The 27,399-nt window shown below is 38.9% G+C and overlaps 1 long non-coding RNA gene, 1 other non-coding gene and 1 pseudogene across 2 annotated transcripts; 1 reads left to right on the top strand and 2 right to left on the bottom strand.

The window, feature by feature from the left end:
* The first annotated feature begins 501 nt into the window (after positions 1-501).
* On the top strand, positions 502-604 carry LOC141569409 (U6 spliceosomal RNA). Its single transcript, XR_012493021.1, has one exon. It is a non-coding gene; the product is annotated as a U6 spliceosomal RNA (small nuclear RNA).
* Positions 605-5,998: 5,394 nt separating this feature from the next.
* On the bottom strand, positions 5,999-27,290 carry LOC141569324 (uncharacterized). The gene is made up of 4 exons (XR_016022710.1): positions 27,144-27,290; positions 25,027-25,141; positions 10,397-10,585; positions 5,999-7,747 (listed from the first exon to the last, which is right to left on the bottom strand). It is a non-coding gene; the product is annotated as an uncharacterized LOC141569324 (long non-coding RNA).
* LOC141569414 (U6 spliceosomal RNA) lies at positions 17,723-17,815 on the bottom strand (annotated as a pseudogene).
* Positions 27,291-27,399: the final 109 nt, after the last annotated feature.

Below are 27,399 nucleotides of genomic sequence, written 5' to 3'. Positions count from 1 at the left end.
TCTGGACATGAGCATATCAATCTGACCTCTAGTTAGAGATCTGAACGTGAAGCCAAAGGAAATCTATATGTCCTGCCTGGGTATATGATGGGTATACTAGATGGAGATGAGAAAATAAAGAGGGAAGAAAACTGTCCAAACTGACTGAAGGCCCTAATAATTCCTTCTAAATCTAGCACTATGAAAAGCTATCACACACTGTGTGTTTAATTTCCTCAGGTTAACATTCCTGGCTCTGTCTCCAGACAGAGGGCAGTCTTGCCTGACAACCTGTGAAAAAGGCCCAGTTCTTAAGTTCACCTTCCCCTACAGATTTATTGGTTGTTTCTCAAGGCTGCTTGGCCAGGCTCTTGGACGTGGGCTCCTGCGTGCTCCCCACCCAAAGCTGGTGGCAAGCTCTGCCTACTGGCACACAACTTGCCCCAAATCCCTGAAACCCTGGTCCATATCAGACACCCAAACCCTCTTCTTGCCCAACTGACATATAAAAAATAATATAGAGTGCTCGCTTCGGCAGCACATACACTAAAATTGGAACGACACAGAGATTAGCATGCGCCTGCGCAAGGATGACATGCAAATTCGTGAAGTGTTCCATATTTAAAGAACGTACAATCAAATAATATAGGAAAAGGAACATAATCAAGAAGATTCAGAAGACACATTTATCTCTGATAGTGATTTTCATTTAGAAAACTGTTTGACATCCTCAATAAGAAAGTGAGAAGTTATGGCCTGTACAAAACAGAATCAGAAGGGGAATAAAAGAGGAGGTGAGAAAAACCCAAACTGGGAATTATGAGTACGTCTGAGGAGGAACCCAGAAGAATGGGACAGAAGTAATAGTAAATCAAAGATAAATTGAATAGAAATGTCTGGACCTAAAAGAAGACTTAAAAATAGAGAAAAATGTGACACAAAATTAATGGAAAAGACCCACATCTAGACATATCCTGGAAAAAAAATGGATAACAAGGATTTTATAAGCATTCAGGCAGGCTAAAAGTATACTTACGAATGGCCAAAAATTACTATCTTCATTCTCTGAACTTAACTATAACAGAGTTTGCAACAAAGTTTGGAGGAAAATTTGAAATCTAAGCTATTGTTTAAGTGTGAACCAATGTGTTTATGTATGATGTTAGAGAAAACCATGAGAGGTTTCAGAATAAAAATACCATTCATGTTCTCTTCCTTAAAGAAATCATGAGTATATATTCAACTAAGAAAGAAATCAAAATAAGAATTCTAAATGAGGAAGTTGTGGTATAAACTATGGGCAGGGGACATTAAAGCCCATTTAACATCATTCATTCATTCATTCATTTAACAAATATTTATTGAGTCATTGCTACATGCTGAACATTGGAAATTCAACAGGGAACAAGATTATTGTCCTAGAGCTAGTGGGAAATAAAGAAAATTCAACAAGTAGTTATAATCAAGTGTGTGCTATGAAGCACATAGTAGAGAAACTGGCCTATTGTAGGAATCAAAGAAGACAGACTAGAAGCAGTGAAATTTTAGCTGTGACCTAAAAGATGGCGAGGAACTAGCCAGGCAAACAAGTGGTAATATGTGTTTGTCTATGAATGTGGAGGTGGTAAATAGTAGCAAATATGTCATGTATATAATATAATAACTAAAGAATGATACTACTTTATTAAAAAAATACCATAGTAAATTGTCACTTGAGCACTACTAGAATAAACCAAAGTACGTGGAAATTCACCACACATTCATTGAGTGAGTTCTGAGATGGTCACTGAGCTGGGTACTAGCAGTATAATTTCTTCATGTATATAATATAATATAAAACTAAAATATTAGGATATAGCAGCATGGCGTGTTATTTAGAAATCTGAGTCTAATACTAGAGCAGCCCCCAAAACACTTGAAAGAGGTGGCTTCTGGGAAAGGAAGGGAGGGGGCAGTTTTGGGGGAGACATGGAACCAAAGATTGCACTTTTCATTATAAGCCTTGTAATCCTATTTGGCTTTTTAAACCATGCATATGCATAAATGTGATAAACTTTTAATTGAATTTTAAAAACCCAACAAACTGATGATTTTTCTCTTGTTAAAATAAAAATTAAAATGTGGCGAACTTCTTTTGACCAGTATAGTAAAATTCACAAAACTTGTTTGTTCCTATCTTCTTCCAGTTCCATGATTTCCAAATTCCTTCTTCTCTGTGTTCCTCACATTTTATTCAATGAAGATTATTTACCACCTTCACAAAGAATAAGGAAGAACTAATAAAAAATGATTGATAAGTACAAAGAGACCTGAAAAGATGGGAATTAAGGGCAAGTCCTTTGGCTAAAAATTGTTAGAACATGAGCTATAAAAAAAAATTACAGGACATGGGTGTTTTCTTCAGAAATGTCCTTCCTAGAGAGAGATTTTTTAAAATTAAACAAATAGATCTTACAAATGCTGTCAAGTATAGCAACAATCAGAGCTGCACTCCAATGCATCACTCAGCTGGTAAATTCAATATTCAAGACAAAACCTGCTTAAGCTCAAATATAACAAAAATTACTAAAACAATAAAAGCTAACAATAACTGAGCATTGCTAAGTGACAAGCATTGTACTGAGCCTTTTATTTACATTCTACCATTTGAATTCTCACGATCCTATGAGTTAGATTTGACGATTGCCTCATGCTGCATGTGGGAAAACCTTTTAAGGGATAAGTCACTTGTTCAAGGAAGTGTCAGGCTGAATTTAAACTCAGATCTGTCTGACTCAAAAGCCCAAGCTCTTGCAAACTTCCAGAGGATTTTAAGCAAAACCAAAAATGACAAGGTTGGGGTGGGAGTGGAAAAGGATTAGAAATCACTCTGGCTGCCAAGTCTCAAGGCAGGGATATAGCAGTAAAAGAGAAAATTACTAAGAACCAATGGAAACTACAAAAGAATGATACTACTTTATTTAAAAATGCCACAGTAAATTGTCACTTGAGCACTACTAGAATAAACCAAAAGTACATGGAAATTAATTCGCCAAACATTCATTAAGTGAGCTCTGAGTTGGTCACTGAGCTGGGTACTGACAGTATAATTTCTTCATGTACGTAATATAATATACTTAGAAATAATGAAAGATTTGTTGAATATTCACTACAAAATTGGAGGTCCTTGGCTATCCTGAGCACACTCAATAACCAGTTTCTTAGAAGAAATTGTTATACCACAGCATTTTCAGTAGAGGGCACTAGGTGATTGAGATAGTTTTGAACTTCAGTTTATCAAGAGTTCATAGGGATATCTTTTAGAACTGTGTAGTTATGATTTTCAAAAGCATATCAAGTGTTCCAAAAATGGAATAAGCCACAAACCAAAAAAAAAGAGGTCTGATATATGAATATTGACAAGACCACTAAGGTCAATATTGTAGATGCTTGTACAATGATAGATTTTTTTTGAGTGATTCTATTTATAAAACGATTGCCATTACTTATCAGCAAGTCTCTATTAGGGCCATTTGGGAAAGACCAGTTTAACACCTAGCACTTATGAAAGAGATGGCTTAGGGTAATAATAGAATAAAAATAGGGCCAAAGGTCAAAATGCTAGAATTTGTGAGCACCTACCCGTCCCCATTGCCTTGTGCTAATGATGTGGCCTGGGGATGAATTACTTAATCTCAGTTTCCATACCTCTAAAATAGTGATAATTTCTCCCTTGAATGTGAAAATGTGTTACAAAGTGTTGGAAATACGTAAGGTATTATTATTAAAGTATAAAAAGTCAAACTATTAGAAAAAGAAATTCCAGAAAATTGACAGAATGAGTTCTTTTAACTCGTTCAAAGAAGTCAAAGCTCTTAACAAGCACTTAATCAATTCACTAAATATTTATTGAATACCTCCTAAGTGTATATAAATGAAATCTGAGAGATATCACTCCTCCTCAAAATGTTTACCAGGTTGGGGGCAGCCGGATGGCTCAGTTGGTTAGAGCGTGAGCTCTCAACAACAAGGTTGCCGGTTCAATTCCCCCATGGGATGGCGGGTTGTGCCCCCTGCAACTAAAGACTGCAAACAGCAACTGGACTTGGAGCTGAGCTGTGCCCTCCACAATTAGATTGAAGGACAACTATTTGGAGCTGATGGGCCCTGGAGAAACAAACTGTCCCCCAATAAAATTTATTTAAAAAAAAAAGAATTTTGGACTTCTGTGGTAGGCAGGATTCTAACTGTAAGACTTCCCCATCTGCTGCGTACATGTGTACTATGAATACGATCGATTTCTCTCGCATGCGTACTAAAAGTGCCCGTTTTAGTTTCATACAATATAAAACTGTTTTTCTCTTTGAGGCAAGCATATCTTCGGTGAAAATAAACAATAAAAAAGGGAACATGAAGTGAAATGGAGCTCTACAAATTAATTAACTATCAATGGCTTTTTGAGAGGAAAACTGACAACCCTCTGATCATAATAGAGTCATTTCCATGTTAGTATCTATTTTGAAAAGCAAAGGCGTTTTTATTTTATGTGTCAAACAATAGAGCAGTGTTGTACTTTTTGGAGCACAGGAAACACATTTGTTACGGCAAGAAGGGATGGAAAGCAGTAAATTGAAAATGTCTTAGGAAATAGACTCAACAGAACTTGGTAATTGATTGCTAGATGGATGGGGGCAGTAATGCCATGGAAGGTGTGAGAAAGGAGGCAAGAGTCAAGAATGGTTCCCTGGTTTCTGCCTCAGAGTATCTGGGGGGATGGTGGAACCACTTTCTGAAACAGAGACATAGAAGAGGAATAGAATTGGAAAAACAGGAAAGAATGCAAGTTTGATTTGACACGTAATCAAATAAAGTACCTATGGGATACCCAGGTAGAGAGGACAGGTGGCAACTTGATATGGAGAAGAAGAGCTCATAAGAAAGATTTGGCCTGAAAAAAAATTGGGAATGTAACACTATAAATAAAATGATTAGAGTGAGGGGAACAGGAAAATCCTTTCCTAGGAACGGACCTGCTTTGCAAACCCATGTAAGAGGCCAGGCTTTAAAACTCTACGGGAAGATTGACAATTATAAGTTAGAGAAGTTGAAAAGTACTAAAATTACTCTCAGAGGAAGTTATATGAAGGGTTAGGAAGAATGACAGACCCTACTGGGGCTGGTAGCATTTGGGGAAGGGGACAAAAATGTCTGACAAGGAATTTAAACTATTTGCTGTGTGGTATGCCTTATAAATCTTTATCTTTTTCTTTCCATGAAATCTTTAGCTAAACAATGGCTTTATTTCTCAGTATTTTGTGAAACAGATTTATTTTTTTGGAGATGTGACAAAAAAATGAATTGCGTCTCCAGGTTTGTATAGAGAAGCCAGACACAGCCATGGGAGGAAGGCTACGTGACTATGGGTATCATAGGCAAAGCATTAGGGGAGCATCTGCAAATGTCTCCGATGAAGGCGAAAACAAAGCAGTACCCAAAGAAGTCACTGTGGTGACACAGGAAGGTCTCTCATAGTCGTAATTTTTATTTATTTATTGGGAAACAGTGTGTTTTTCCAGAACCCATCAGCTCCAAGTCAAGTCATTGTTTTCAATCTAGTTGGGGAGGGTGCAGCTCACTGGCCGATGTGGGAATTGAACCAGCAACCTTGGTGTTACTACTGCGTTTCCCTGAAAATAAGACCTAGCCGGACAATCAGCTCTAATGCGTCGTTTGCAGCAAAAATTAATGTAAGACCCAGTCTTAGTTTACTATAATATAAGACCGGGTCATATAATAAACATTAATATAATATAATATAATATAATATAATATAATATAATATAATATAATATAATATAATATAATATAATGCAATATAATATATTGATACCAGGTCTTATATTAATTTTTGCTCCAAAAGACACGAGCTGATTATCCGGCTAGGTCTTATTTTCAGGGAAACATGGATGAGCACTGCGCTCTAATTAACTGAGCCACCAGGCTGCCCCTTTTGTTTTTAATGTTTTGTCGTTGTTGTTATTGTTCTTCTGTCTCTGCGTTAATGCTTTTTTTTTTTTTTGGTGTTTTTAAAATTGAGATATAATTGACATATAAAATTACAATCATGCTGCTTAACCAATGGGAATACATTCCGAGCCAGCAGAGGTTTACAATAAACTGCTAAGATTAAATTTATTTTCAAAGTTATTACATTGATTCTAAGTGACAGGGGGTGGTGGCAGCAAAAATAGAAAGCAAAGTGTGGATTTTCAAAACCTACACATTACAACATCTTAGAGGCAAACACATCAGAAACTAGAAACTATCTTTGCCTCTAGGAAGGGAACAAGAAGAACAGAGAAGAGAGGAGGGAGGAAGCCCTATTTTTCACTTTGTATCAGAAATGACCTTGTGAATTTCATAGCTCTAAAATTTTATGGATGACGGAGCCTTTACTGACACAAAGGCAGGAACCATTGAGCCAATGGCACAGAATCTAACCAAATGAACCTCACTGCCCGAGTTTCCTGAAGATTCTCTGAGGGGATGCTGAGACCATCTCTCCAGCCTTTATTGTGACACAGAGAAGCCAACTGCCTTTGTTCTCGGTTATCACATGATGCTGCATCCAGCTGCCTGTTGGAATCCAGGCTCAGTTGTTCCTTACGCATGACTCAGCCACTGCTTGTCTTTACAATGCATCTTGTCAGGTTGAACCCGTGAAGTCACCACCTAACAAAAATTGGCTCCCTCCCTCTTTTAAAGTTTTGGGTTAGTTGACTAGTGTTCTTCAGTTTCCCAACAACAATGAGAAAGAGATTTTTAGTCTGTGAAGGTCCCCTCTTTCCCTTTACCTTCTGTTTTCCAGACTTAAAGCTTGAGAGAACAGAATTAAAGTTTCAAACCGTTGTTTCATTTAGCTATTTGTCTTGAATGATTCTGATATAACTTTGCCTAGAAAACTAAATTTCTGAGTCTTTAGCAACAACACAGTGCATCAAAAAGATGTTATTAAATGTGTCTACCTTTTCCAAAGAGTAAAATGTAACTATTAGAGATAAAATAATGTACGCTGGAAGAGGGGAATATGTTCCCTGGAAGAGGGAAATAATGTTCCCTGGGAGAGGGGAAGAGTGAGAAACATGGTGGTGGTGGTAGGGGAAAGGCTGGACCTGGGAGTACTTTAGTTGATATCCTATTTTCCTCAATTGTTTTTGTGCTAGAATTAAAAATGTTTTTACTGACAGCAACAAAATACAATTTTACAGCAGAAAGAATAGGCAGTACCATATGTCAGAGCCGTACATATTAAAATAATGTACTAATAAAAGGGGTTTTCTATATATGTGCTTAAAGACATCCATTTTAGTATTATATCACTATTTTCCTCTTCCTCCATAAACGAAGAGTAAAAAATTGTGATAATTTTTGACTATTACTTCTCTGTGCTCTGTTAACTGAACTTGGAATACATTCCGAGTGTTTTCTTTCTCCTGAAAGCATTGTCTCTGAACTTTCCCCAAATTTAACACTGTAATCCTACACATGGCAACTTTGATTTCTTATTTAAAACCTAAGCATGATTTTTTTTTAACCAAAGTAAATATACTGAAAATGCAAAAAGAGCATGAATTAAAATACTCAAACCCTGAGGAGTTTATTCCATTCATTCTGTCTCTTGGAGCCTAATTATCTGCTGTATGGAGTGAACCGTTCATTTGTCCCTTCTCACACCAAATATAGTTGCACTTCTGCCATTGAATGGCTCATTTTCTTCTCCCACAAGGATCTAGGAGAAATGGAAGAAAGACCCAATATTTCAGCTCTTGAACTCTGAAGAGGATAGTAGTTTATATAGTACAGCGGAGGCTGTGCTCTGCCACTCCAGCTGCCAGGGATATTGACTGCTGGCTCCAACTTCGAAACTCGCTGCAAATTGCTCAGCTGATGAGAGCCATTTCACTGAAGTCATGTCCTCAGAAGCTCATGCTCCCTTCCTGGAGACAGTTCTCAACCAATAACTGGTTTCTTGCCTCCCAATATTACAACTCTGAAGGAACTCCCAGCTCCCGAATTTTTTGTGGGATCAGCTAAGGCCTCTGTTGTGACCGCACTGAAGACCAACTGTTCCCACTGCCTTTCACTCCCTTACAGCTGTTGTCGCAGAGAGTACTCCTCAATAAACCTTTCTCCACAAGTAACCGTCTAAATATGCTTCTGGGGAAACAACCTAAGACATATGGGTTGAGTTTTTTCCCCCCACCAGAGGTGAACTGATTTATAGTGATAAGTCTTTACTCTTTTTCTCACCATTTAATTTCCCAGTATTTTTGGTTCCTTTTAGGTTCCTGTAGCAGTATGTTGCCGAACTACCCTAGGACACAGAATCTCAACAGCGACAGTAAAGTGAGACTGGATTCTTTCTTGCCTATTTTATAGCTACCCCAAACAACATTCTGGACTTTCTCTGTCAGTTAGGGGAGAAGATAGAGTCTGTGAAATTAAGTAAGGCTAACTGACCTTCATGGAGATCAAACTCATGACCTTGGCATTATTTTGCTGTGCTCTGCCCAACTGAGCTAGTCGGCTCAGATATAAAGCTGAAAACTGAGACTTAAACACTACTTCTATAAATCATGCTATTCCTGTTCATGACAATCATCAAAAATTACCTAAAAATTGTATGTTTGAGAGCTTTTACAATTCTCCAAAAGATTCTGGTTAAAGATGGCAGATTGATCATGTGAATTTTTCTCCTATCCTGCCTAAGACCCACCCCCTCCCCTAAAATTAAGAGAATGGGAGAAGAAACAGAAGCAGATAAGAAATTTCAACAAACTTTTGAAAACTTGAAATCAGACAAAGTAGAAAGTGATTCTGCAGAGCAGAAAGTGAATAGCCCCAGGATAAAAATACATTCCATGGCCTCCAGCGTAAGGCTGGCTATTGCCTAATCATCCTAAACTAAATAAACAGAGCAAAGGGATCCAAAGAAGACAGATAACATAGGAAGAAGAAAAATCTTTTTAAAATTCTTAAACTTTCAAAAAAGAGATTACATGACACCCATAAAATAAAATAAAAAACACCAAAAAAAAAAACAAAACACACACACAAAAAACAGAATTATGTAAAAAGTAGAGAACACAGATATATTTTTATCTTATAAATTAAAACTGGGCCAGCCCGGTGGCTCCAGCAGTTAGAGCTCCATGCTCCTATCTCCAAAGGCTGCCGGTTCGATTCCCACATGGGCCAGTGGGCTCTCAACCACAAGGTTGCCAGTTCAATTCTTTGAGTCCCGCAAGGGATGATGTGCTGCGCCCGCTGCAACTAGCAACGGCAACTAGACCTGGAGCTGAGCTGCGCCCTCCACAATTAAAACTGAAAGGACAACAACTTGACTTGGAAAAAAGTCCTGGAAGTATACACTGTTCCTCAATAAAGTCCTGTTCCCCTTCCCCAATAAAACCTTAAAAAAAAAAGAAGAAGTTTAATAACATGATAAGAAGGGTTGGAAGAGAAAGTTAATGAAATCTCCCAGAAAGCAGGAAAAGACAGAAGATAAAAGAGATGTAGAGAAGATCAAAACAAAAGCCAAATCCAACTGTTAGAAGTCCCGCAAAAGGGGAGAGTAAATAGAGATGAGTAAACTATCAAAAAAAATGCTAGAAAATTCCCCAGACCCAAATGACAGGAGTCTACAAATTGAAAAATAGTAATAGGATATAAAATACTCAAACCCCTGGAGCAATGACTGAAAGAAACATTCAAAGTTTTGTCACTGTGAAATTTCCCAACACCCTTGAGAAAGTGAAGATTTGAAAAAATTCCAGAGAGGAAAAGCAGGTCAGATTCAAAGGAATAAGAATGAGAACGGTATGAGAATCCTGTTGTCAATACTGAACACGAGCAGATAATGAAGCAATGCTTTCAGAACTCTGAGGAAAAAATACCTTTCAAAACAAGAAATAGATTAAAGAAATTTTCATTTATTCAAAGACCCGGAAAACCTATTTTCTGTTCATTCTTCTCTGGACTTCAGTAAGGATGTATTCCAACAAAAACTGTATGTAGATGATGATAGAGGAAGACGTGGAACATAGGAAACAGTGCAAAACAACACCCAAAAAGCAGGCCCAAAGGGCGATATGGAGATTAAAACCAGACAGAGGCTTCCATACGTCAGTATCTAGGAAAATAAGAAAACTGGTAGTTTTTCTGTTACCCATGAGCATTTGGGGGGAAATGGTGGATTGTGAATCCATTTGAGCAGTTGTAAAAATGTGAAAATACTTTTATTTTTAATTATTTTATTTTGAAAGTACTCTAGAATTGCCAAGAAAGAAATATAATCATAGCACAGTTTGGAGTACCGATGGTGAACAATATTTACATAAACACCGATTAATTGAACTAAAAATTATGATATACTTACATTAGAAGTATAGCGAGTGGGTGGAGTGAGTGTAAAAGGATTTAATCCACTTGATTGTAAATCCACAAAGTCAGGGATTTGTCTGTTTTGTTGTCTCTGGCATCCTCAATAAATAACGCAAAGTCTGGTATACAGAAGTTGCCCAACCAATATTTGATTTGCCATACCAAGGAAGTCGATAGATGTTATCTAGAAGTGATAAATCAGGAAGCAGCTCTATAAAGATATCATCTAGGAATATGGAGATATAGATGTTAGTATATACACATACAAAGACACAGCTAAAATGATGAAAAAGAAAGAAGTAATTATTTCTGAGGCAATAACTGGGAGGTAGCCTGAAGGCGAGGGGCAAGAAACTACTGTTTGTCTTTATAACTTACTTGGTGTTCTTGGATATTTTTAAAATTATGTGTATATAATAAATACTGTTATTAAATTTTTAAATGAAGACTAATAAAAGTGTAAAATAAAATAATGTTCTCTAATAACATATTTTTTAAAAGAAAGTACTGAGCAATACAAGCTCAACACAAAGAGATTGCAGGTCCTTTATTAAGAAAAATATATCAAACAAAATCCCACTTGCTTCTCTGGTACCCTGACAATCAATTTGTTAGAAAAAGTAAAGATGACTGAGCCAATACAATTCAAGTTTCATACATTGCACTTGAATGGCATGAAGTTATACAAATCCAGAGAATGTGTTAATGGAGATGTCTTCTGCACAGCTTCTTATTTAGCCTAGTATCCTGACAGTGGACAAGGTTAAATGATGCCTTACCATGCAATTATGGCTATTTAGAATTACTGCTGAGCAAATGATATATTTATTTATTTGGTCATGTTAAGAAATCTAGGATTCACGTTAAGAAATCTGGGGTTCTTTTAAATGGAGCAAATGCAAGGTAAACAATTCCCCTTCCTTAGCTTTGGTGCTAAGACTTTAACAATTCTTATGGGTTTCTCACCCCCCACCCCCCGCCCCACCTCCCAAATTGGAAGGTTTACCACTTTCTTTCCCCTTCTAACATTAGTAACATGTCTTTTAAATTGAGCTTTAGTGGGTCCTTTGGCGAGTTTGTAAAACAAAGCACGGACTTTAGAATCAGGTAATGATAATCACAAATCCTGTTGCCTACTGTTTATGACTGTGAGTCAGTTACTTAACTTCTCCAAGCCTCAGTTTCCACACCTTGAAAACAGGGATACGAATGCTTACTATATCGTATTGTCGATAAAAATAAATAAGAGTTCAGTATGTAGGGTAAATGCCTACTAAAGGGTCTGACACTTGACTTAATCAATGGCAGGTGACAGTATTACTTAGGGTTTAGAGATTCTGTTGTTTAATTTTGTGATTTGTTTTTCTCATCTTCCCATAAGTTTACCTTATGACATGTATATGTTTATCTATTTTATAAAGTCGATTAAAATGAATTAAAGTTTGGTTTTCAGGATTCCATGAGACCCTTGGAAATGGCTGTGCTGTTGCCAAACCAAGGGACTGGTACTTTCTACAAAGCTTTCTCTTGACTGTAACGAGGAGCCAAGGTGTTAACTGTTGGTTAAGTGACAGGTAAAAGGGGTCTTTCTTATGTCATTCTGTCTCCTTTTGTATCTGTTTGAAAATTTCCAGACTGAAAAGCTAGAATAAACGTGGGTTCCCAATAAAGAGAAAGGTGTTAACCTAGTTTCCTTGAACAAAGCATTGGTTGGTACGGAGGCTTGACTGTTCGCTGAATCAACTTAGACAAGAAAGAGTCCATTTTTTAAGGAATATTTTCCATATTATAAATTCTATTTTTGTTTTTATCGTAAAGAGCAGCCTACGTGACAATAATGAAGATTTAATCTTCAGCTAAACAGGCTGGGCCGTCACACCCCTGAAGGAGAGACCCTCCAGGGAAATCTAGGTAGGAAGCAAAGTGTTGGTGAGTCAGCCTGTGGCACACTTTCTGTCCGTTGGTGCTGAATCAAAGCTGCAGGGAAAGACCGGGACCTTTGTTGCCTAAGCAGTAGTCTTGGGAGAGACAATACGATTGAGGGCGTAGCTATTAATAGACGCTGACACTTCCTTCTTTTCTGGCGTGTTTACTGCAAGAGTCCAAGTGTAGCTTGTGGAAACCTAGATAAGTCATTATTTGGATAATGATTCTCTTGCGGAAACTCCATTGGTGGTTTTAGTCACATAAAAGATGATGCTCCCTTTCCTGCTCTGAACTATTTGATGGGGTTGTTTATACGTGAAGTAGTGCCAAGGCTAGTCTTCTCCACAAAGGCTGTGTTTTACTGGTCCTTTGGTGATTCATCTACTATATACACATAAAAATTATAGTTCACAGGGTTGTTGTAAGAATTAATTAACGTTTGCTGTGCACCTCATGATCCTGAGATAAAAGGCACTAAGGAAATGCAGTGTGTCTACATAAAATAATAACATCAGTACACATTGTAAAGAAGGTTGGAATCTTTTTAAATGAAAGATGGAGTATTAACTTCAAGTTATTTTTATTAGTGTTTGCAGAGGAATCAAACAATATTTGGAGGAAGATAATAAAACTCTAGGGATTTTCAGGTGAGCCTGTAACTAACGAAAGTAGCAGACAATAATTCTGCTATAGACTAAGGAAAAATAGCCTTTTGCTTTTGGATACCTAAATATCAAAAAGACAAAAGTAAGAAAGAAAAAAAAAAAAAAAGGCATATGCTCAGTGTTCAGAGGAGGCAGCCTAAAACCAATAATGGAAATCTTTGATTCTTGAGATACTTTCCCCATTGAGATAAACAATTATAAACTGGCCCAAAAGAGCTTATCCCAAATATTTGATCTTATCTTGTTCCTCATAGTTTTACATGTGGTTGGGGGAAGACTTCAAAGGAAGGAGAAGGAAGAGTGGGAGGAAAACTTGTGTAAATATAAACATCAACGAACACAGGAGACCTGAGAATTATTTTGACCCCATCCTTCTATTTCACTCCTCCTGATAATGAAGGCCTAGTAATATTTCCTCCCAAATACCGTGTTTCCCCAAAAGTAAGATCTGACCGGGAAAGAAGCCCTAGCATGATTTTTCAGGACATCCCCTAAACATAAGCCCTAATGCATCTTTTGGAGCAAAAATGAATATAAGACCCGGTCTTATTTTCGGGGAAACATGGTATCAGTTCCTCCTGTCCCTTCCCACCCGCCTCACCCCAGTTGGACCGCTCAGTGTCTCAGATTTAGAGCACCCCAGTACCCACCTAGCTGGACTCCCTGAACGTTCTCAGCCTGTATATTAAACGCATCACAGCTAAACTCTCTTCCTACCTATGAAGGCCTGTTTTCATCATGCCCACTCTCTACCTGTCCTGCAGTAAGTTTATTCAGTCACATTGTTCTCTGTGGAAGTGATCCCCTCCTTCACAATCTTGAAACCAGTGGGACGTACTCTCCCTCCCCTCTACCAATCTACATTTAACCCGCTCTGAAAGCTTCGGATCGGTTTGAAAGCTTTCGCTGACGATGCCAGCTCACAGTAATCATTATCTTTTCTGACCGGTTTGGTATCTGGGCACCTAGAGTTTGTACCACGGACTCCCATGCGTGTTGCTCTTACCTACAGAATGAGGATGGACCCTCCTTGAGGACAGGGACTGTTCTTGATACACATTCTGCCTGTCACAGAGTGAAGCACTTACAAAAAGCACAGGAAGCGTGTGTCTGACTGGCTGATCCTAACTGGTTCACCATTGTCTCCCTTTTAAAGCAGGATGGTGGGGTCCGATGGGGACCACTGGCTTTGGCATCAAAGCTGAATGACAATTCCACCTGGGTCACTTCTATTCCACCTCTGTTGTATGAATGTGAGGAAGATGTTTGTTTTCTAACACCTAGAGAGCTACCAAGACAAATGCTTGACATGTCTATCCAGCCTCTGACCTGCGGAGAAAGACATCAGATCTGGGAACCAGAGCCAGCAGGTTCCGTCCTCTGGCATGGGAGAGGAATGTTCCATCAGCCACGTCCAGAGCCCAAAGGAAATGTTACCCCTCACGTTTTTTGACTTCCCTTGCTACAATTCTTTTCTCACTTTCTGTTTTTCCATGTTCCCTGATACCAGCAAGAGTGAGTCCCAGACAGAGGGGAAGAGTTTCTAGACACTGATAGAGCACATGACATTATGGCTGCGTATTAGTGTCTTAAAAGTTTGGTCAGTAGTAGGAATTGTTTTCAAGACACTCATTATCTTTCATTGAGAAAGTCCAGTTTTTTTAAAAAAGCTGACGGACAGTCACTGGGCAGTGGTGACCCTGCATGTATTTTGCCAAAAACGCCTGCCAGAGCAGCCCGTTCCTAAGCCACACTCCCAACTCAGTCTCCGCCAGACTGCCACACACTTCTGCTTGTCCAACCATCGGTCCCGATTTTGGCTTCACCAGAGGAGCCAGGCAGTGCAGTGGTCAAGAGAGTAGACTCTAGAGCTGGGTGGCCTCAGTTTGAAGCATGGCTCTATTATTTACTAAGCCACCTCAAGCCATCAGTCAACTCTTCGGGGCCTAAGTTTCCTCATATGAAATAAGATGTCAACTTCACCTACTTCACAAGGATGTCAGGAAACGCTTACATACATAAAATGCTTCAAACAGTAACCAGCAGATAAGTCCTCAATAAATAATAAGTATGCAAAAAGCAAGCTACAGGTAGCACTATGATAAAATTTGTTTAGACCCAGTCTGCTGACTTATTTTGGTAAAATATGAGGCACAATTTAAAGAACTTGTTGAAAGTTGGTGAGTATGTGTGACTTCCGTCTTTCACAGTTTCTTTTGACCACAAATTTGTTTCCCCATAGCAATTGACAGTAATTCCTTAAAAACAAAAAAGGTCTCTGGGCTTTTTTTTCCTGAGGTCATTGAGGATGGTTAGAGAAAGCTGAAGAGGCAGTTTCGCAGCCTTGTAAGGAGAAACACAGATGGGGGCGGGGAGGGGGCAGGAAGGGTGGAAACTGTGAAAAAGAAAGGAATACAGGAGCTATCCCATAAACCTGAGGGAAGAAAGGTCTCCAGAGATATCACTGGATCTCAAGAAATGCTCCATCATCTCAATAGGGTAGGTAGACAGATAGAAATGAGCAGAAGGAGAGACCTAGGCCGGTTAGGAAGCCCCTTGCGGCAGCTCCAACTAAGGCACTGAGGCCTTAGTAGCCCAGCAGGATTCCAGGCTCACACATGCCCCTAATCAAAGGGATGTATTATTAGAAGCTAGAAAGAGAGAAACCATCCTGCTTATCAGAATATACGCCCTGCTTCTCAGGGCCATTGTACTGAACTCAGACAACCTTGGGAGCAAGAAAGGAGAACGAGGCACGTCAGCTGGGAGAATGAGGTACTGCAGAGGAAGAGGCGGAGACAATTCTACCTGTAGACATAAAAACTCTCACGCAATGTAAGGAGAGGCTGCTTCCCTCTCCTGGGTCAGCCACTCCGTGTCTCGGAGTGTACTCGCTCTTACTAATAAACTTCTTGCTGTCCTGTGCTGCATAAACTCTGTCTCTTGACTGAATTCTTTCCTTCAAAAAGACAAACAGCTGAGGTACATGTCATTTCTGGTAACAATCTCCTTCTGAACCAGACCTTCCGACTTCACTAAAGGTTGGCTTGATGCTTGCTCTCAGCTGTACAAAGGGACTGTCCGCAATCCTTCAGTAGGTAAAGTTGTTTGTAATACAACTAAGATCTTAGTTAATACACAGGAATGTGCAAGACATGTTTTTTTCATGGACATTCTCCTAGGAGATTGAAATATGTTGTATTCAATATATTCTTTGGATGATTTAGAACACTGATGTAATTCTTTAAAAATTCACTCCAACCTTCAACAAATATTTCTGAGTCTTCAAAACTTATGAAGGTTCAAAACCAAATTGATCTTTTGATTTAATTCCAAAATCTCCACTGAGTGTACTTGAAAATATGTTTTCTCAAATCCAAATACATTGGGTGGGTTTTTCCCTCCTACTCTTTGGCAGCACAGCCTGAGTCCAGATTTCTGGAGCCGACTGTCAAGACTCAATTCCCAGTTTTTTGATGAGTGACTTCAGGGCAAACAACTTGATCTTTCTCCTTCCTCCATTTCCTCATTTGTAAAAGAGATAATAATAATACCAATTTATAAGTTTTAAGAATTAAGTAAGTCAGTACATTTAGAACAATGTCTGACACAGTAAGCACTCAATCAACATAAGTTGCTATTGTTACTCTTATTGTTGTCACTTATTGAATTGTCCCAAAATTCATTTTAATACATCTTACCTAAAAGGCCAAGTGTGGTGAGCACATGACTGTAAAAGGCACGATAGCACGGATTTACCTTCCTATCTTCTTCTTCTGGTTCCATGCAGTCTTCGTGAAGTTACTAATCAAGGTCCCCATTTTCCCGACCACAAGTGTGAGCACATGCGACAGTTTGGGCCAATTCCTTCCTCTCCGGGACTTCCCTGCGTGCTGTGCTGAGGATGAGGTTGTGTCATGCAGGGTGTCATGCATGGTCTCAGCTCCCGCTCCCCACATGAGAACGCAGGATATGGGGAGGCCAAAAAGGAACACCCACAGAGCCATAGATAGGGGAGTCACACCACGATAGTCTCACTAGCAGCTGGGTTGGAGACACAGGAGGCAGGAGCCACACAATCCGCAACCTGCCGTCTGCTTTTCTGCCAACCAACCAACTCCACTTGCTAGCTGCAATCCACTGTGCTAACTGCAATCCGCGCTTGCTAGCTCAGCCACCATCTTCTTGCTAGCCCCCACTTTTTTTGTTAGCGTAGCCACAGCAGGTATATTAGTGGCCAATGGCTCACTGGTTACAGCTGACGGCCAACTAGCCACATCTGATGGCCATCCAATCACAGTTGATAGTCGTTTACTGCCCAAGTGAGCACCTTTCCACGTGAGGGTGAGGGCCTGGAAACTGCACTCCTGGCTCTGTCTCCACAGGTTGAGAATGGGAAGCCTCCTTGTTTTTGCCTTATAAGCTATAAGAAGGTAGCCCTGGAGAAACACACTATTCTCCAATATTCCCCAATAAAATTAAAAAAAAAAAAAAAAAAAAAAAAAAAGAACCTAGAAAAATGCCTGGCTCATATCAGGCACTCAATAACCATGTGAAAGAAATGAATGAATGAATGAATGAATGAATGTGCAGGATAGGATGGAACGGAATCAGGAGAGTTACAAAGGTAAAGGTAACTATTTCTTAAACTGGTGATAGGTTCATAGATGTGCCTTTTAAAAAATTTTTATTATATATATACGTATATTGGTTTATAATCAATATTTCATAAAATAGTAAAAAAATTCCTTTGTATGGACAGGTTTTTTGCTAATCTTCTCTGTATCGTTCCAATTTTAGTATATATGCAATCCAACAAGCATTGGACAGGATTTTTTAATCCTTCGATAATATTATCTTTTTCTAATTAAGTTTTTAAATTGTGGTAAAAAAAACTGCACAAATTTACTACCATACCATTTTTAAGTGTTCAGTTCAGTGGTGTTAACTATATCCACATTATTGCATAACAAATTTCTAGAACTTTTTTATGTGGAGAAACTGAAACTCCATACCCATTGAACACTCCCAAATTTCCCCTTTCCCCTCCCTGGCAAACACCATTCCACTCTGTGTGTGTTTCCATGAATTTGATTACTCCAGATTCCTCATGTAAGTGGAATCTAACGATCTTTGTCCTTCTGTGACTTGCTTATTTCATTTAGCATACTGTCCTCGAGGTTCATTCATGTTGCAGTACATAACAGAATTGCCTTCTTTTTCAAGGCTGAATAGTATTCCGTCGTATGTATGTACTACATTTTCTGTCTAATCATCAGTAGATGGGCATTTGGGTTGCTCTCCCTCTTATCTATTGTGAACATGGGTGTGCAAAATCTTGAGATCCGACTTCCAATTCTTTCAAACATACCCCCACAAGTGGGATGGCAAGATCACAGGTATTTTGATCTCTCACTAATGACACATGAAAGAATTAGTTGCTCCATAGCCTTGCAAACTTTGTGTGTGGCCAGTCTTGGACGTCAACATTTAACTGTCTAATAGAAGAGGTGAATCTATGAAAGGAAACTGAGGCACAGTGACCAGGGGGATAGGAGAAAATCCAGGTGTGATTTCATAAGAAGGCAAAGGAAGAGGAGGTTTCAAGAAAGAGAAACTAATCCAGGTCTCCTCGTGTACTTTTGCTCCGCCTCCAATACATTTTCCACTCCACAATTAGAGACTAATTTTCAACAGGCAAATTTTACCATGTCCCTCAGCCTTTCAGACCTCAGCTAGTATAATAGGGTTGCCAGGGTTAGCACATAAAAATACAGGAGGCCCAGTTAAATTCGAGTTTCATGTAAGCAACGGATAATTTTTTTCAGTATATGTTCCATGCACTATGTGGGATATACTAATACTAAAATATTGTTGTTTATCTGAAATTTAAATTTCAGGTACATATCTGAAATACAAATTTAATTTGATGTCCTGTATTTTATCTGGCCAATCTATCTTCAAACAAAGTTTAAAATTCCCACTGTGGGTTCCATTGCCTACCCGCCTACCTTTGCAACATCTTTTTGGCTAGGGTCCCTCTGACTCTCTGTACTTTCTCCAGCCAAACTGGATTTCTGTTAGTTCCACAAACACATCGTGCTTCTTCCTGCCTCAGTTCATTTGCATATGCTGTTCTTGCTGCCTGAAATAGTTTTCTCTCTCTTTGCCTACTTAATTTCTACTCATCCTGCAGCTTTCAGCTTACATGTGACTTTCTTGAGGAAGCCTTCTCTGTTCATCTCAGACTAGGTCAATTCTCACTATTAAATATGCCATATACTTTGGCCTTAAAACTTGTGGCTATTTAACTATTTATAAGTATTCTATCTTCCCTGCTAAACTATAAGCTCTCTCAAGGAAGAGACACTGCAACATCTCCACAGCATGGTGACTGGCACAGAACAGGCTATTAAATATTTACTGTGATTGTCTCTAATAAAGTAGATGCAAATTAATTTTGTTCTGTTTGATTGAGAATATTTATATATCATCAGTTGAGAACACTTGAGTCTGGCTAGATGTTGCAGACACAAGGTTACAAATCTCTGCAGAAAAGAACCATAAATGAACACTTCAATTGTGGTAGTTGAAATATTTTTGCAAATATTTTTAAAAGAATCCTTTTTCCATGTAATTTTAGCACAGAGGGTTTTGATTATCCCAAATGAAATCCTTGATTAGGAAGATTCTTATTAGCAAAAGGAATTCAAGAAAAAAACTAAAAAGCGCTTTGCATTTGAAATAATGTTTAGCTAAAGAGAGATTTATATGGAGCCTTTTCCCTTGAGAAATTTGTGCAATATTCATTTTTAATGCAGACACTAAACATTCTTGGCAGAATGAGTAAAAAAATTCCAATCAAAAGCTTGAGAGGAGTGCTTATAATTTGGGTGTAATCAATGAACTGAGTTAACAAAAGGAATTTAGGACACCTTCACTTCAGTTTAAATGAAATGGACACAACTGTACTCTTATGTTTTGAGAGTCTAACGACCAGTGCAACAAAAATCAGGGCCCAAAGAAAGAAAAAATATGGATAATTCCATTAAACTGAGCAAAGGGCAAATATATGAGAAATAGGAAAATGGATTATTTCTGCGGACCCTTTGATTTCTGCACCCTTCCCTTATATGTTAAACTATGTCAGTGGCTAACTTAACCAGAAAGGGAATTTTCTGGAAGAACATTGAGTGGCTCACAGTTTTGATAGTAAGAAAGGGAGCTGAGGAAGCTAGAAAGCCAGAAGCATGGCTAGATCAGTTCGGAAATGGCCTGGTAAAGGAACCACTGCCATTACCAGTGGACACCACTCCAGGGATTGCTGCCATTGTCCCACCAAATCCTGATATCACAGGTGCAAGTGGGATGAATTCTACTTACTTTTCTGTAACTCAGTACAGATTCAAATCCCAAGTAAGAGTACCCAGTCTACCAAGAATCTTAGATCACTTTTCCTCACCTACGATTGCTGTGGCGCTGCAGCTGAAGGCAGAAAACACAAAACAAGTATCTGGGCTTTCTGGCCCCTGAGATCCTGTGACCCACAAAAATTCCCAAGTGGAAAATTCCCACAGAGTGTGAGGAGAGGGTAAGATGTTGTGCAGCCAAAAATTATAAATATTCATTATTATAGGTCCATCTTTCAGGGATAAGATAATTTTGCTCTATCCAACCGCTACAATTACAGCATTTCTACAATTGTAGACAATAGGTTACTAAATTACCAATCACTTGATGTAAACATACACACACCCACACACACACACACACACACACACACACAAATTGATCCACTGACTTTTCTTCTAAGTTTACTAATATTCCTGTTGAGAAAGGGAAACATTTTTCTTTATTCCAAGTTAAATAAGGAAACGGTCAAGTGTCGTTAAATTGCAACCATAACACAGTCCCTAACCTCAGAGGATAAATCAGACTATGATGTATTTTAACAAAGAAATTACAATTGAGAGAAGGCAAGTTCAGCCATGCGGAGAACCATGAAGTCCTATTTAAAAAGATGCTCCCTTACAGCCTTTTGCTGAAAAAGGGAAGTTAGTCTGGGGCATTGTTCTCTTTACATTGGTTCCTGAATGAGCCCTCTTGCATTTTTTTACCATAGCTGATATTTGTAAATCAAGAGCATTATCAAAATCTGCCTACCTCTAAACTCAGTTTCACATTTAGATTTGTATACTCATGTTTATACGGCAATTACTCATTCAGGAATACTTATAAATACTATGCCTGTGCTGTTGTTGCTTTACATTACTAATTCCTTGGAATGCAGGAACCTTGTTTAATTAATTATGTTTAACACCAAATCTTGCTCATTACATGTAAGGCTTTTAATGCTGCTGTTGAACATAATAATAATACTTTCCCTAGCTATAGCAAATATAATCTCTCTTCCAATAAGACGTGGTTGACAAACAACAGTCTGGAAGTTAAATCCAGTCCACCATCTCTTTTTGCAAATAAAGTTTTATTGAAACACAGTCATGCTCATTTGTTTACATATTGTCTGTGGCTGCTTTCCTGCTACCATGGCAGAGTTGAGTAGTTGACAGAGACCATATGGCCCACAAAGCCTAAAATATTTGTCTGGACACTTACAAAAAAGCTTACTGGCCATTGATCTGTATCAGTCGTTCTTAGCTCAGATGGTAGGATGGGATAATGTGTAAAATCCCTCAAAGGTAAAGATCCCTGGCCCCACACCAACACCTTATATCAAAATCTCTAGGGTCAGAGCAGTTTTTAAAAGTTCACAGCAAAACTGAAAATCACTGGTCTAACGCAACACTCAGTACCTGGTATAATTTTAATAACTCTCATTCATTGAGTGATAGATGTCAGGCATTGTACTTGATATTCTACATGTATTTTCTCATTTTAATCTCCATAAAAACCATCTCAGGTACATTTTACAATCCCTTCGTTTATAGTAAAGTTAATTGAAGCTTTCTAAGCTTAACTTGGAGAAACTCACACAGCTAGTAAGTGGTGGAGTTTGGGTGGTAATAAGTCTTTCTACCTGTCCAACACTGACAACAGAAGACAAATATCCAGGTAGAGAAAGACTCTGACTCTTATTCCCTGAGATTTGCTTCTCCTCTGGGGGAGCTGGAGGTATTTCCCATTACGATGCTACATTGGCCTGCATGAGAACGACTGGCCTAAGTATGGCTGCAGAACTCTCCTGTTTTTAGAAGGTGGCACAGCTGAGAAAAGACGGGGACATTACAATAAGACTTTATTCAAATGGAGAGGATAAGAGTGAAATAAACTCATGGAGGAACATGAAGCGGAATATTCACCTTCAATGAGGAGTCTACCATAGGGACATCTATCTGGTTCGTGACCTGCCTCCAAATTACAGAGCTCATCTTGAATCTCTAACCTCTTGAAACATCGTAAAGAACTCTAAAAACTCCCCCAAGTCCAGATCCTACAAACTAAGGCATGGAGGAAAAAGAAGGTTCGATTCCATCTTGCTTAAAGCACACTTTCAAATTCTGGTTTCCTGAATGATTTACACATGAAATGTCCAACTTTTTCTTAACTGGCTACTCATGACATGATAAACCTAATGTTGCCTAAGAGATAGTGAACATACATTTGGCTTGCAGGCTATCATTTGCTTATAAAATACATTTGACCGTAATATATCTATAATTGCTTATTTAGACAAGATGGAGCTCTAAATGAGGTTTAAATCATTAGCTATATAAATATGAATCCTTTCATACTAATCATGAGTCTATGCACATTCTGGTACGTGTTTTCTAGCATCTTGTGGTGTGACTCAGATAATTTTGGTAATCAGTTTTTTTATTCTAGTATCCTATTGGTTGTTGCTAATGTATACCTCCCAAGCATTGATACTTCATGATGCAAAGAGTAATCAGAAAAAGAAATGCTTCAGATTTAACTGGGTAGATTTAAAACTGTTCCTTCAACAAGGGTGCCTTTTATTCATAAGTATGGTATTCTTAAAGCGAGCATTTGTTATTATTATGTGCTGAATTCTGTCCACTACTCCCCCCGCCAAATCATGTCATAGGCTTAACCTCCAGTACCTCAGAATGTGACTGTATTTGGAGAAAGGATCATCAAAGAAGTAATTAAGGCAAAATGAGGTCATATGGGTAGGTCCTAACCCAATATGCCTGGTGTTCTTGTAAGAAGCAATTAGGACACATACAGACACACAGCGAAGACAGAGGGAGAAGATGGTCTCCACAAGCCAAGGAGAGAGGCTTTGGAAGAAACCTCACCTGCCTACATCTTAGACTTCTAGCCTTCGTGGAAATTGTGAGAAAATTTCTGTGGTTTAAGCCATCCAGCCCGTGGTATTTCTCATGGCAACCCTAGCAAACTAACACAATAGTGAAAACCAACAATATTCCACTGAGTTTTGCCCAGTGAAAAGTGGAGCTGCTTTCTTTTATCACAATGTTTAAAGTAGCACCTACAAGGAGCCTCTTTGCAGAAAGTTGTTTGATGTGTCTTTAATAAAAGGGTGCTGTTTACTATCACCCTGGGATAAGTCTTAGGAGGTCAACTGAGGTTCAGACATGCTCAATGTTGGGAGGCTTTCCTGGGAGGTAAGTCCGCTCAGAAGTAATTGCAGGTAAGAGGCAGAAACATCGTTTTATTTAGCTCTTTGGCAATCAAGTCTATAGGGATCCAGCTCCAGAATTCCCAGAATTGACTTGGCCTACATCTGCCATGATTACTTTGGATTGTTACCCTGAGTCTAAGGCAACCCCTTAGGCCTAATCCGCAAATGTTGACTTGGGCCTAGTTGGGACTGGACTCTAAAGGAGAAGGGTAGGTCAGAAACTATTCGTTTCCTCCTATTTCCTTAGTGTAATGGCTCGAGACATCTATCTCTATTTCTTATTTCTTTCCTAGAGATTTATCTTAATGGACACTGGTAACAAGAGTGAGGTCTGGGGTGGGAGTAGGTTATGGAGAATCTACGTAGAGGGGAAGAAGAAGGAGGGAATGATGGAGAGGACTCAGTTGGCCTCCCATCCTTATTTTACCTAAAGCAGTTCAGAAAATTCTAATGATCCCACTCCAGTACTCCCATTTTGTGCGTGTCTGTGTTTTAGGATGTTATTCCCCGCTACCCCTATATAAATGATTTACACTGAAGAGTTCTCAGGTCCCACCTGTACTTTAACCAGGTTTTTTACTCAATCCAAACTCTATTGCCACACCTCCAATTTCCTATTCCTTGTTCTTCCTCATCCCTACCTGCCCTGAATTGAGAGCTGACTGTACTTCTATGCCTCTGGATACATATCTAATATCATACATAGTATTGTCACTGGTCAAAAGGTAGGTTCTGTGACATTAGAATTAAGATTCATACTATTTCTTCCTTTTAACTTTCATAGCACTTGGTAGTTTGTATGCACTATCACCAAGCTACTTTATACTCCAGTAGTTGACACGCGTGTCTTATTGTATTCCCACTATGGCATTAATTTTTTTTAAGGCACGGACACATGACTCATTCACATGTATATTTTCCCCTCCCATCCCAGCCCTTACAGCTCTCTAACCCCCTCCTCAATAAGAGTGTTTATAAATAAGGAGTTGGGTAGATAGGTGGCCTATCTATCCTTTCTTAGTCTCTATCTCATTTGTTGAAATAAGTGGGTTAGTATCTAAGGTCTTTTCTAGCTTTAATACAACAAACAATGCTTTAGATGGACAATTACACATTCCAGAGCGATTTGTAAGTATGCAGTATCTTAAAAAATCATTCAGTATAACCTAAAAAGCAGACGTTATTCTCAAAAAACAAATAAATAAGAACAATATAGTGCAGGCATTGAAAAAATTAATCAGGCATCATTCTAATTTGTGTGTGATCTAAAAAGTAGCATTACTTTTTTTAGAGTTCATGTCAAGAGCAAAAACATATTTGATGATTTGTCATCCTTATTTGATCAAGAAACTAAAGACTGTAACGACACAAACATAAAATGGATTTTTAAAAAATTTGAGTACTTACTATGTGCCACGCTCTGTTCTAAGTCCTTCACATGAAATGATTCACTTAATTTTCATAGCATATCAATGGTGGAGGACGAGACAGGGTCTAAATTTCTAGGCATTCCACATCAGAACTAAATAAAATAGAAAATAAAACTAACTTGTTTAAATTGTGTTAAAGCTACAAAATAATGATTCCTAAGTATAATGAATATAAAACACTTAAGCTGTTCGTCTTTAGTAATTTATTCTTAATGTGTTACCTTGGCTCAAGGTAATTCTCAAACACTATTTCACTATATTAATACAAATTTCACTGGATTCAACAAATTATATAATTTTAAGTTTAGAAGTTTAAATATATGTAATCTAAAAGTCAACATGTCTTATTTAATCTTATTTATGTTAATTCACAACACCCTGAAAAATGTTACCATTACATAACAATAACATAGCAATAACTTAAATAGCAAAATCAGGAAAAAAAGAGCTTAATTCACTAGCTAAAATTCTTACAGAATTAATTTGGGAATAAAATCCAAAATATCTTTTTTTTCCCTTACTTAATAACCTAGTATTTTTCTTCTAAATAGACTCAGTCTCAGGAGATAAATTATTCTCTGTATCTTCCTATACGTTTAGACTAACTGGGTAGTTTAAAGAATATAAACGGCTTCTCTTAGATTAGTTTTTATTGTAAACACTTCAGTGTTTTCTTCAAAGCTGCTCTTCTGCTAAATGTTTCTGTTTAATTATATTGTTAAAATGAATTTTGGGAAGCCCTTCCATTTCCAACTTATGTTTAACTGAAATATTGATGAAATTAATGTAACCTAAAAGTCGTATTTTTTAAAGGGAAACTTGAACGGGCTTTACCAACTGAGGTACAACTATTAATAGTTCAAAGAAATTATATTATCTAGGTTGCTAGGTTGTAATGGAAGTTGGGTTACTAGCTTCACCTAAACAAGGGAGATTGGCATGTTTGCCTAGCAACAGCCGCTAAAACCTTCTGTTGTGGAAGGTTCCCTAGGAGTGAGAAGGGAGGGGGAGGAAAAGCAGGAACAGATTAATTTGTTTTTCCTAGCAGGGGATTGAGGCTTGGCTGTTTGAGGGAGATAGCCCTTAGGTTAGCCCACACTAGCCCGATCCCTCTGTGATAGCTAGAAATTTACTCTTTGTAGGACTGGGATTACTAACTAGTAGGTTGAAGAGGTTACTGATGTAGTCCCACTTCGAAGGCGGTAATTTCCAATCAATAGGAAGACATCAATAGGTCTAAAAAGAAGCTGAACTCTCAGGTACAAGAGGGTGTTGGCAGCTAAAAAAAACTCTTCCCTCCTCAGAGTTTAGGAAGGTGTGTGATATGTTATTTACAAATAATAAAAACACTACCTGTCATAGTGATTGGATTTACCACGATAAAGGCAAAAGCGTCTCTAAATATAGTACGTTACTCTCCTTGGTATTGGTGATGTATGCAGTGAACAAAGGACAAGAAAGCAAAAATCTCTGCTCTTGGTCAAGACCTGAGGCAAAAAACGGGGATGACGATGCAGAGGACTATTAACTGGGTGATTATTTGAGGACAATCTCCCTCCTCTATACCAGACGACTCATTTTGAAATTAGGACTGCATGGTATGAAAGGATTCCATTCCTCTCCCTTCTTAAAAGCAAGGGTTTGGCCACACCGCGTTGTCTTGCAGGGGTCTCCCATTACCCCAAGTCAAAATGGCTTCTTCTCCTTGAAGAAACTTTCAGTAATTACGAGGTTAGCGCTTAGATGCAGGCGCTCTTCTAGGGGCCAGGTTTTCCTGTCCTCCCCCCAGAGGGCTCTCACGGTGCACACAGGCCTGGAGAGACGTTTGGGGGCAGTGAGCGTACTGGCCTTCGGGCTGTTTCACCCAGTTGGGAGGCTGGACTCGTTCGGGACTCTGTGAGAGGGGTGACTTGGGCAAAGCTGGTGTGATGGAGAACCCGGATACAAAGAGTTAAGAACAAATTCTTCTGGGGGGTGTGAGGGGAGATATGGAAAAGAAACAAGAGTGGAGGGACAGGACTGAGAAAGTCAAGGGGGCTGGTAGATGGAGGTAGTGCGGGATTGGATGGAAATGCCAGCAATTTTGCAATTCACCTTCACCGTCTGGCCACCTGCCCGCTGGGCGCAGAGGCGTTGGTGGGGGCTGGGCCGGGCAGACGGATGGACCAGTTCTTCGGCTCAGGGCGTGGGTGCGCTCGGGTCCCGGCGGTGAGCGTCGCCAGCCTCGCTCTCGGCGTCGGGGGCCGGTGACTCAGAGCTTTCCTCCCTAGCCCGGCCCGGCCCCGCCCCTCCGATCGCCCCGCCCCCGGAAGGAGGGGCCTCGCCCTGATCTCCGCCCCAGTCTCCGGGG

This window comes from Rhinolophus sinicus, chromosome 11, assembly GCF_057876585.1.
Source record: "Rhinolophus sinicus isolate RSI-liver-muscle chromosome 11, RSI-T2T, whole genome shotgun sequence".
Lineage (NCBI taxonomy): Eukaryota > Metazoa > Chordata > Mammalia > Chiroptera > Rhinolophidae > Rhinolophus > Rhinolophus sinicus.
Note: the sequence above shows the minus strand (reverse complement) of the source record. Positions and strands in the feature narration are given on the sequence as shown.